The 12,160-nt window shown below is 47.9% G+C and overlaps 2 long non-coding RNA genes across 2 annotated transcripts; both read left to right on the top strand.

The window, feature by feature from the left end:
* The first annotated feature begins 4,161 nt into the window (after nt 1-4,161).
* On the top strand, nt 4,162-4,871 carry LOC146254310 (uncharacterized). Its single transcript, XR_014731438.1, has 4 exons — nt 4,162-4,271; nt 4,369-4,407; nt 4,495-4,548; nt 4,795-4,871. It is a non-coding gene; the product is annotated as an uncharacterized LOC146254310 (long non-coding RNA).
* Nucleotides 4,872-6,794: 1,923 nt separating this feature from the next.
* LOC146254309 (uncharacterized) lies at nt 6,795-7,360 on the top strand. The gene is made up of 4 exons (XR_014731461.1): nt 6,795-6,820; nt 6,952-7,005; nt 7,138-7,182; nt 7,306-7,360. It is a non-coding gene; the product is annotated as an uncharacterized LOC146254309 (long non-coding RNA).
* Nucleotides 7,361-12,160: the final 4,800 nt, after the last annotated feature.

Raw genomic sequence — 12,160 nt, 5'->3', positions numbered from 1 at the left:
TATTCCTTTATGTGTTAATCTTGCCATTTCCATTGGAAATCTTCCTCTTCAATCACTGCCTGAGAATAGCTTTAGACGTTTTTCAGAGCTTTGACATGGGTGTGTTAATTCACTCCCTTCTTTAAAGAAGCTGACCTCTTTCAAGGAGCTGACTTGTCTTGTGTCTCTTTGAGGGCAGCAAGACAGGAGACAGATCCAGGCTTGAGGTGGAGACCGACTGAGAAAGACAAACACAAAATTCTGAGAGTGTTGACTGAGCCACATGGTTGAACTCACTTGCGTCAAACGCACAGATAAAACACTATTCGAAAACACTCACCGGTATTTCAGTGTGTTGGATTCCTTCCAGTTTGTTGTCTATTCATTTTCATCCGCTTTGCACTTCCCAGGTATTTGCAAGTAGTATTTGACCCAGATACACTTCCTAGCTGTAGGCACATCTAACGTCTACACAGAATATGACCTAGGGTCACACCAGGGTTCATAGGTCAACGGCTGGACACTGAGTGGATATACTCAAAGGGGTGTTTACTGGTTTCACTATTTTCACTTAGTTTTTTAAAGGAATCCTCTGTAGAATGACTTTCTACAGAGGATACAACATAAGGCTTGTACTGAGGTACTCTCTGGCTCTTGACAATGTTGTTATAGCATTGTTGCTCTGCCCGGATGATAAAAGCTTAAACATTGCCCTTGGAGCTTGAGAATGCCGTCTTTACTTTAGAAAAAAGCTTGACTGTTCAACTGCCACCTGTTGTAAGCACGTAACTAGGAGACAGTGTCACTGAGTTCTACTGGCCTCGTGTTTCCTCAACCTGATTGGTTGGGATTTCAGGAAGTAGCACATCCATTGGTCTGACGTTTGTCTGTTCTGTGCATAGGGCTCCATCCAGCAGATGCTCCTCATCATGGGAGACTCTGCAGCAGCTGAACTGAGCTGCCAGACCAACAGTTCCAGCTGCCTCACTGCAGGACACACACAGGTACACTGCCCCCTACTGGCACACTGAAACACTGATCTATCTGTCTGTCTGTCTGCTCGACACCACATTGGGCCCGAGTCAGTCTGCAGCAGGCTGTGAGGTTTATTAGATTGTAAAAATTAGTTTTCCCCAAGGCTCGACACGTCAAGTTCAGGTTGGATGTTTATACTGGAGATCTTCCTTGAACCCCTGAAGCGCATACTGTTTAATGACCTTTTAAGTTCATACTTAAGTTCTTAATTACATACATTACTTTTAAATTGAACTCGGCATGAAGGCACAAGCTTTTCTTGTTCCCAAACAGTAAACCGCCTTCCTTATCAAACGTTCTCCTGCCATCTTCTCTAGGACGTTTTCTCAGGAGATGCTGGGGAGGCTAGAACCTCAGCAGCACTTGAACGTTCCTCAGGGAAGGAGGTTCTTCGTCTTGGACCGAAGAACCAGACCGCAGCTGACCAGAACCATGTCAGGAGAACCGGACCTCAGGACCAGCCTGGGCCACCTCTTCCGCCTCCAGGCAACCAGACTTCCAGAGCGGTGATGCAGTACGCAGACACGTCCACAAGCCTTTCTAACTTGACGTCCTTCTTGCACCAGGATAAAGCTGCAAACGTCGCAAAGAACATTTCTTCTGTGACAAACCTGGAGATTGGTCGTCTCAAAACAGCGAGGAAGGGACTGCAGAGGACCAACCAAGCAGCCTCCTTCAACATGTCTGAAGGAATGCACCATCCCTTCCCAGCCCTCAGAGCCACGCAGAACTCTACTGCGACAGACATTTACCCATCTGAGGTAGTGGAGACTGCTATTCTCAGACCTGTGGCTTTCTTAGAGAGTCCCACGCAACCGGGAATCCTGGCTGGAAGGTTTGGTGTCGCTGAGGGCTCCCTAGGCCCAAGTACAAGCACCTTTGTAGGGGTAGAAGATACACAGATCTCCCCTGGATCTGGACAAACCTCCGGACCCACCAGGGAGACGGAGGTTGTTCATCCCACCCCGCTGGTCGGTTCTGGGGATGGGAAGAGGGTGTCTGGGCAGGACGGGGAGGAGGTGAGAGAGGACGTGTCCGCTCCTCCTCCCCTGCACCAACCAGGAAATGTCAGTGACGCCGGGGGGAGCACAGGGGAGGGGAACGCTGTTACACGGAAGCGAAAACCCTCTGGTCTCCCTGACAGAGAGACACCTTCGGGAACTGGAATACCTCTGGAGAGGGCGGAGTTCGAGGACACGACCTCACCTCCGAATGGGACTGACGTCTCTGTCACAAGGAGTAATGTGACGACTGCTGAGAGCATGGAGGTGTCCCGCCAGGCTGGGGCAACAGAGAAGGTTGGGAGTGCCGTGCTTGACTCACAGCCTCCGCAGCTGCTCACAGAGGCGGGCAGGAAGGAGGAAACGGAGGAGGGGAGCCGGGAGGCGACAGGGAGGGAGGACAAGAGGGCCAACGAGGGAGAGACCGGAAAAGAGGACATCAACTCTGAACCTGGTGAATCGACTTTGGACTTCCTGCCGTCGCAGAAGCAGAGCCAATCTGAGGCCGACCTGCACGTGAGACACGCCAACACAACGAGAGGAATGGGGAATAAACCTGGACTCAGAGGACTAAGAGTAAGACCCAAACTGCTTATCTGCTATTTTCAAAGCAATGCATTAGATAAAATATATGTATTATTGTATCCAAGTGAAATTACTCGCCACAAGTGCCCAGAACATACATTTATGATATAGAACTCGCTCCAAAACATTAAATCCACCTGTCAATAGATCTGAGGGGCATTGTGTGAAATTGGGTTTCTGTGGAGCTTAATGAGTTTGTCTGATGGAAGAGGTGGAGTAATGGGGTCATTTACATCAGCTGGAAGTGCTTTATAGATGGGATCTGGCAAGAGAGAGAGAGAGAGAGAGAGAGAGAGAGAGAGAGAGAGAGAGAGAGAGAGAGAGAGAGAGAGAGAGAGATAGAGAGAGAGAGGGAGAGAGAAAGAGAGAGAGAGAGGGATAGAGGGAGAGAAAGAGAGAGAGAGAGAGAGAGAGAGAGAGAGAGAGAGAGGGATAGAGGGATAGAGGGAGAGAGAGAGGGATAGAGGGAGAGAGAGAGAGAGAGAGAGGGATAGAGGGAGAGAGAGAGAGAGAGAGAGAGAGAGGGATAGAGGGAGAGAGAGAGAGAGAGAGGGATAGAGGGAGAGAGAGAGAGAGAGAGAGAGAGAGAGAGAGAGAGAGAGAGAGAGAGGGATAGAGGGAGAGAGAGAGAGAAAGAGAGAGAGAGAGAGAGTGAAATTAAGTTTGCAGGTGGTCATCAATTTGGTCTGTCCACCATTTCTCTCCAACCCTTCCCGAGGTGGGCTGGAGGAGTAAGCTGAACATTTGCCCCCTTCGCCTCCTTCTGGTATAACAGTAGTACTGCATCTGTACTGCATCTGTACTGTACTTCATCTACTGGTAGATACATTGGATTCCTCACAGCGAGGTTATGCTACAGTCATTGTTTTTATAAGTAAAGTAATAATACATTTAAATATATGATACATTTTGAATAATGAGCATCATCCTTCAATTTCGTTTTTAATGTTTGTGATAATGATGCCGTGGATTTTGATGATGACATTTATTATAATTTGTTTATTGATCAAGTTAAGCTACATAAACATGTCGACAGCAGCTGAGCATCATAGTCTGTTACAACTTTGCATTACTGTCATTCCAATCAATGTTAGATGATGACATTTTAAGGGTAATCAAAATCTCAATTCAACAAGATGGAATGAAAGCAAAACTTAACCTTGCTGACATCTCATTGCCTGTCTGTTCCAGGGCCTGCAAGGTCCTCCTGGATTACCAGGGCTGCTTGGACCTAAAGGAGACAAAGTGTGTGCTCATGATAACAGTCTGTGTCTGTGTCATCTCACAACGTGTGTTGTGGCAGTGAGTGTGTGGTGTTTTTCTGACCATGTGTGTTGTGTTCTGACGGTGTGTGTGTGTGTGTTGCGTTGTGGCGGTGTGTGTGTGTGGTGTTTTTCTGACCGTGTGTGTTGTGTTCTGACAGTGTGTGTTGTGTTCTGACAGTGTGTGTTGTGTGTGTGTGTGTGTGTGTTGCGTTGTGGCGGTGTGTGTGTGTGGTGTTTTTCTGACCGTGTGTGTTGTGTTCTGACAGTGTGTGTTGTGTTGTGGCAGGGCTATGCTGGGGGGATGGGGAGGACTGGGAGGACTGGGTACCGCGGTCCTATTGGTCCTCCAGGGATGCCTGCCATTGTTGTGTTCAAAACCTCAGAAGAAGAGTGGGAGGCCTTCAAGGTAACTGGAGGGGAAATGACCCTTCACCTCACCTGCTGTCTGACTGATGATGGTAAAGGCCCGCTCTAACGTTTTGTTTACTTTTGTTCTCTTACAGAAAAAGAAAATCTACAAAAAGCTGGTGTCAGCGTGGCCTGTAGGGGACTTTGTAACTTGTTGTGATACGATCCAGGTGATCTTGACCATTTTGTTTCCTGACACTTTCGGTGTTTTTTCTTCTTAGAAACTGAAGGGTTCCCCGGGGCCCCTCGGCCCCCCAGGTGATGCCGGACCACCTGTAAGTAAACAACAACAACTCGTTGGGTACTGTATACATTCAAAGATATTCTAGTGGTGTCATATCACAAGCTGGGTCATGTTATGAGATCAAGGTTTGTCTGAAGAAATGCATTGCTTTTTATTATTCTTAAATATTTAAAGTAGAACAAAGTACATCGAAGCCAGGCTGCAGTTCCCTCTTTGGCTGGTCGTAAATAGAGACAGATTGCTCTTCTATTGACAGCAGGGATTATTTTTATTCCAGGGACCTCCTGGGATTACTGGGAAGCAAGGAAGGAAAGGAGATCGAGGGAAAATCGTAGGTATCTCTGTTTTATCTGTTCTTGAACAGAACCCTCGCTGAGGTACACTAACTTCAGCAAAGGGTTGAGGTTAGAAAAAAATCTAATTTCCCCATGTTGGACCAAAGTTTGTCCAATCGCGTATGAGAAGTGAACCCGATGACCTGTCTCCACCAAGCTCACCTTCCACCTCACCCTTCACACTCTGGAGCAACACTCCCCGGGTCAGCGCCAGTCTGTGTGTGCCAGGCTCCTTGTGCCAGTGAGCTGCTGGGCTCCAGACAGACAGAGACTCGAATGGCGCCACTCAGAGCTGCAGAGCGAGCACACCTTGCCAGTCTCAGTGCCAGGAAGAAGCAGCTCAATGGAGGCGGAGTCACCTCCACCACTGTGTGACTCCTGTAGTGACACAGGAGGACATTGTTTGGCATGGAAGAGGAGAAAAGGACTGCCTATGTTTCCATGAGTAAACATTGGGGTCCAATACAACCCCTTATCCTGGCCCTGTCCTGGCCATGCGTGATATGGTCTGAGGAAATATAGACGAGCGTTTGTGTGGGCTATTTTCGTGTGTGTTAGGGTCTTCCTGCCTGCGTGTGTGTGTAAGTGCGTGTGTGTGTTATGTAGGGAGTCAGACGGCTGAGCGGTTAGGGAATCGAACTAGTAATCTGAAGGTTGCCAGATCGAGCCAAAATGACATTGTGTCCTTGGGCAAGGCACTTCACCCTACTTGGCTCGGGGGGGAATGTCCCTGTACTTACTGTAAGTCGCTCTGGATAAGAGCGTCTGCTAAATGTAAAAATGTAATATAGATGTTATGTTCCAGGGGGTTCCCGGACCGCAGGGAATTCCTGGGCCTCAGGGTCGCCCAGGGAGAGATGGAACACCGGGCAAGGATGCTGAACCAGGCCCTCAAGGGATACCTGGAGAACAGGTGAGACAAGCTGGAAACACCACTCAGCTACAGGACAACTCCAAAATGTGTGTTTCATTTATTTGTATTGCTGGATTTCTGTACATAAAAATACAGTAGGCATGTACTTGGGGTGCGCTTGATTTGAACTTTCTCTTTTCATCCCACCAGGGTCCTCAGGGCTACAGAGGAGATAAGGGCAGCAAGGGGGAGCTGGGTGAGTGGGTAAGAATGGCAGGGACTTCTAATGTTACATGGACTAACCCCATTCTCTATACTATAGACATGCAGATGTAGCCTAGGCAACCTTTCCTAACCTGTGGGCCGCCAAACCGATGAAATGCATGTGGCTGTACAGGCTATGCAAGCGGGCCGCAAAGTGGAAAAGGTTGGGAAAGGCCGTGGTTGATGCCCGTTTGGCGTAAAATGCTTAAAAGGCGTAAAATGCTAGCACAAATGCTAGTGCACCATGTCCTGAAGCTGAATCTACCATCATCTCATAGTAAGAAGCCAGTAACGTTGGGTGATTTTCATTCCCAGGGTTACCAGGGGGAACCCGGTCCTCAAGGAAACAGAGGACGTAAAGGAGTGAAGGTTCGAGAAATCTGCTCCTGCTTACACGTTGCAAGTAGTCTCTCCATCGCTAAAGATACAGAATCATGCTAAACTTGTTTGATTCCAGGGAGACAACGGAAGCAGGGGTCTTAATGGGATCACTGGCTACATTGTGAGTTATAGTTACCTTCAGATGAACTGTATCATAGTTCTGTCGTTAGACACCACGTGTTTAACAAGGTAGAATCTAACGTGGAACGTCTTCATTTCTAAGGAGCTGTTCTGACACCTAACTCTCACTGTCGTGTTCTTAGGGAGTTCCGGGAGCTAGAGGTCAGAGAGGGTTCATGGGAACATCTGGACCGCCAGTGAGTATCGACATCTACCAGGCAGCAACTAGGTTGTGACAGACTTCTAACCAGGTTGTAACGAGAAGTTTCTCTGTTGTGACGAGAAGTTTCTCTGTTGTTTGACAGGGGGATATCGGTGTCCAAGGGTTTGTCGGATCGCCGGGCCCACCTGTGAGAGAAACAGCTCTTTGACCTTTTTTTTACAGATTTAGTGTCGATAGCTTCAGACTTGACATCCTAAAAGCTAGCCCAGATCGACGGCATCTCCTGTAGATAAAAACGACTTATCTGCTTCTCATCAGGGTAAAATGGGCCCCAGAGGAGCAAAAGGCGTTCCGGGAGTCAATGGACCTCCAGTAAGACCTGATTTACATACAGTAGATCCAACTGTTTTTGATTTTGTTGGCTTGTTTATTAGCAGCTTAGCATGCGTTAGCTTAGCGTCTTAGCCAAATTAGCATCAACCGCTCAGCGTGTGTTTTCTGCAGGGCCAGCCAGGTGAGGCGGGCCTGAGGGGGCATCCTGGACCACAGGTGAGTCAGGAAGGACTGACAGTTACCTGTTGTCCATTAAGAAAACTACAGAATAACTGCTCTTCTGCAATTCTTCAGACAGTACACGGTTATTACAAATCAGACTTGTTGTGTGTTTTCCAGGGAGAGGCTGGTCCTGATGGGCCTGTTGGCTTTCCAGGGGTTCGAGGACCACAGGTAAGTAGGACCACAGAACAGTATCTAACCTGGCTGCAACGTCAAAAATATGATCATATAATATAATAAAATACAGGATTTTCACAGGACTTTACTGCAAAATACAGATGTATTGCAGCTGAGGCAGTGCTTTTGATTGATTGCAGATATGGATGCAAACGTTTGTCAGTTGGAAAACGTTCTATTGGACATAAACTGTTACAGTTGATGAGGCTGAATTTGAAGTGTCTCCACAGGGCAGCCCTGGAGCAGAGGGGCCCCCAGGTCCTAAAGGAGATCCTGTAAGTTTCATCTCCTAAATCTCAGTCATCATACTTCTCCCAGTTGATATCAGTGTGAAATCTACATCCATGCAACCCAGGTATTTTGCTCGTTGTGGCCAAAGGAAGCGTCTTAGTGTGTGTTGTCCGTGGTGTTCCACTAGGGGGCAGCAGCAGGCCATGAAGGGGAAATAGGACAACCAGGGATTCCTGGACTGAAAGTAAGACTTGTCATCACACACACACACACACATTATTTCAGAACAGGACCAGGAAGTTTTTTTGTACATTACAATGCTTTTTTTCTCTTTCCAGGGAGCCAATGGGAAGCCAGGAAAACCTGGACCTTCAGGTGATCCCGTAAGATTACTTAAAGCAATTTTCTAATTTCCTATTGGCTATATGACTGGAAGTCCTTCCAATGTAATCAGATAGGCATGTTTCCATCTGTTCAATCTCATCGCTGCCCTCTGTTGTGTTTCAACTACCATGTATGCATCTGTTTACCTTCTCGCATTCCTACTTGTGTGTTTGTGTATACATGTATGTGTGTTTTTAACGTTTGTTTGTCTCCAGGGGATCAAAGCCACGAAAGGCGTCAAGGGCGATCCAGGATTCAACGGAGACATGGTAGGTGTCAGTTCCCCTCTCTCCGCCCAGTCCACTGGAGTCATTTACATTTACATTTGTAGTCTGAGCGGTTAGGGAATCGGGCTAGTCATCAGAAGGTTGTGGGTTCGATTCCCGGCCGTGCAAAATGACGTGTCCTTGGGCGAGGCACTTCACCCTACTTGCCTCGGGGAGAATGTCCCTGTACTTACTGTAAGTCGCTCTGGATAAGAGCGTCTGCTAAATGACTAAATGTAAATGATGCGGTCCTTCACTCTCGCCCTCTGCAGGGCCCCCCCGGCCCCCCAGGAAGGAGAGGCTTCAAGGGCCGAGGCGGGGCGTCCGGTCTGCCGGGAGATGTGGGCCCAGTAGGGCCCCTTGGGGCCACAGGGTCTGTTGTAAGTTGCCTGTCTGTTGTTCGGAACACACTCAGAACTTGATATAGATTCCTCTTCCTCTGTGCTTTTCTGAACGGTTTCCGACGGGTTTGACCATCTCCAGGGTTACGACGGCATAATTGGTGAACAGGGGAAGCAGGGAAGAGACGGGCTGAAGGTGAGAGATATCTCGGCAACGGAGGTACTCATGGTAGAGCAGACTTTTTAATAAAATCTTGCACGCTGGGTCTGTTCCAGGGCGACAGAGGTCCACCTGGTAGCCAGGGCCTTCTTGGACCCAGAGGACACAAGGTGAGGAAAGAGACTTCTACCTTCTGGTGTTCTGGAACCTGTTGAGTTCCAGAACCTCTGAATTCTGTTCTGATGCGTCTTGTTTGGTCTGAGCTGTACTTTGCCGTTCTGTAAGTACTTCCTGTTCTGTTGGTCTCTCAAGGGTCGAGATGGTCGGATTGGCTTTGCTGGCCTACCTGGACCTTTTGTGAGTATCCGTTATGGAAAACTGACTTTTTTTCCCAGTTAGTCTGGTCAACAGCAGCCTTACCCTCTCCTCTCTGTCCCTCCCCCCCCCCACCCTCCCCTCTCCAGGGGTTGATGGGGAAGCCAGGAGAGAGAGGAGCCGAAGGAGAACCCGGTATAAAGGTTCCTATGTACCTACACTTCTTATTCACAGACATTCTCAGTTAGTTGAAAATACTGCTTTTCTTAAAAATATACATTTTAAATGTATTTTTGTCTTGTCTGTTTTTCATGGTACTGACCTGAGCAAAATTAATTTCTGTAATTTATAATCTGTCTTGAACAAAGAAGTTTGTTTAGTTGCCAAACAAACATCAAACATAAAGATAAATAGTCAGTTTTTTTCTGCTGACATTGAACTCCTCTTCTTAATCCTCCTCCTGGACTGTGACGCCCCAGGGGAAGCAAGGAGTCCCAGGGGGCACTGGGCCTAAAGGGCTGAAGGTGAGATCAACGACATGAACTCACTTTCTAACTTGACTGAGAAACATCCCTTTGCTGGACTGTTGTTTTAATTTGTAACTCGTATAACTGCATGCTCTTATGGGTCTTCTCTTTGGCACTTGTTTAGTTTTTCACAATGTATGCTTCATGTTTTGGCTTCTTGCAATGTTTGGGACTGCTTCGTTGTTATGATCAGTGACCTATGCTCTTTTGTAAAGCTCTCTCTTGGAAGTCGCTTTGTATAAAAGCTGCTGCTAAATGCATAAATGTAAATGTAAAGCAAACTATGTATGAAACAACATCTCAGCTTTTAGAGATGGAGAGGGTCTTGATAATGCTGTCTCTGATCCCAGGGTGTTGAAGGTCTTTCTGGGAGCAGGGGACAAGATGGGACATACGGAGCCCTGGTGAGACCCCTTTCATCTCCTCTCTTTCATTTATCATTGTTCTCAGATGGTGCTAACAGATGCAGTTTGTAAACAACCCTTGGTATCTACTCTCTGTCTCTCTCTTTTCTCTTTCTCTCTCTCTTCTCTCACTCTCTCCTCTCTTTCTCTCTTTCTCTCTCTCTCTCTCTCTTTCTCTCTCTCTCTCTCTCTCTCTCTCTCTCTCTCTCTCTCTCTCTCTCTCTCTCTCTCTCTCTCTCTCTCTCTCTCTCTCTCTCTCTCTCTCTCTCTCTCTCTCTCTCTCTCTCTCTCTCAGGGACCAATCGGCCCGCTTGCAGAAGATGGGAATCCTGGACCAACAGGATTAAGGGTATATGAAGCCCTTACTTAACATGGGGGTTCCTCAATAAATGTTCACTTTGGGGGGCACAGATTTGACCGCACTCTATGTATAAGAGCCCCTGATGGTTGATGGTGTAGGTGGTGTGTGATGTCAGTGAGTGATGTCATCGTCCCATGTGACAGGGAATGCCGGGGAAGGCGGGGCCTCCGGGCGCGCAGGGCGCCGTGGGGACGAGTGTAAGTGTCACTCCCTCGCGACCACACCCACGCTGTTTCCACGGTACCCCATAGACACGCTCCGGTCCCACTCTGGTTTCCTTGAGGTTTGCGTCCTGTGAGTGTGCTTGTCTGAGTGTGGTGGTGGTCATGGGTTTGTCTCTGCAGGGGGACCCAGGGGGACGGGGCGTATCTGGGAGACCTGGGAAGCCTGGAGTCAAAGTAAGTGTCAGTCTGGAGTCAGATCGGACTCAGCTCTTCTGCACCAACAGTACGGCTCCGGTTGTTGTCAAGCCAACACCTGTCCATCTGTCCTACAGGGGGTGAAGGGGAAAGAAGGTCCAGCTGGTCTTCCAGGAAACCCTGGGCTGAAGGTATGGATGACCACTTCCTGTTTATTACTCAGGCCTTGACCTATGACATGGGAAGTACTTCAGGGTTAAAACACTAAAACCCGAAACAGTGGAACTCTCACATTTGAACTTCTCTTGCCGATTGACTAGGACTGTGGCATCATATTTCTATCATTGGCTCATACTGTGTTTGTTTTATTGTTACTTGCAGGGAAACCGCGGTCTAGAGGGGCCAAGGGGCGCGCAGGGCAGCCCAGTGAGTCGAATCAGAGATCTGGGGTCAGAGACAGTGTCTCTATCATGAAGGCTGGCTGAAGGATTGGTCAGTAACATGGACATCTGCTCTGCTTGTGTTGCAGGGCGAGCAAGGTGCACCTGGACTCAGAGGATATAGAGGAGCTCTTGTACGATTCATTCACTCACTTCTTCTTTTGTTCATTCATTCATTCATTCTGTGTATTCATCCGTTCATTCGTCCATCCATCTAACCCTAACCATTACCCAAATCCATCCACATATTTCTTGATTTAGTCATTTGTTTTAGACTTCCCTTTCATTCGTTCATTAATTCATTCATTCACGATGGTGACTGAGTGCAGGGCCTGCAGGGGAACATCGGGCCGTGGGGAGGGCTGGGGCTCCAGGGCCCCCCGGGAGGCCAGGGCCCCCCTGGACCTGGGGGCCCCATAGGGGTGGCAGGATACCCAGTAAGTCCCTCTGACGTCCACACCTGGTTTATCCTTCATTTGGTTGCCAATAAAGTTTTTATTGATAACATTTCTTGAAATATTGTATCCTTTACTTAAATTAAGTCACCAGATAAGCCATTTATACTAGAAACAAGTTTTTTTTTTTTTAAGACATTTAAATAAAACGTCTTGGGAGTCAGGTGGCTGAGCGGTTAGGGAATCGGGCTAGTAATCAGAAGGTTGCCAGATTGATTCCCGGCCGTGCCAACTGACGTTGTGTCCTTGGGCAAGGCACTTCACCCTACTTGCCTCGGGGGGAATGTCCCTGTACTTACTATAAGTCGCTCTGGATAAGAGCGTCTGCTAAATGACAAAATGTAAAATGTAAAAAAAAAAAAGAGATTATCACACTCAGTTAGATTAGACATATAGTCCTGAAGTATTAGAAGGTGTTTGAAGAGGTTTTTCTACTCAGACTAGGGATCTTCTGATGATGAACTTGGTTTGAGCCTGTTGAGATGTGACGTGCTGCTGTCTTCCTCCTCTTCCTCCTCTTCCTCCTCTTCCTCCTCCAGGGTAAAGATGGAC

Source organism: Hypomesus nipponensis, chromosome 16 (genome assembly GCF_054491055.1).
Source record: "Hypomesus nipponensis isolate SF chromosome 16, ASM5449105v1, whole genome shotgun sequence".
In the NCBI taxonomy this organism is placed as follows: domain Eukaryota; kingdom Metazoa; phylum Chordata; class Actinopteri; order Osmeriformes; family Osmeridae; genus Hypomesus; species Hypomesus nipponensis.
Note: the sequence above shows the minus strand (reverse complement) of the source record. Positions and strands in the feature narration are given on the sequence as shown.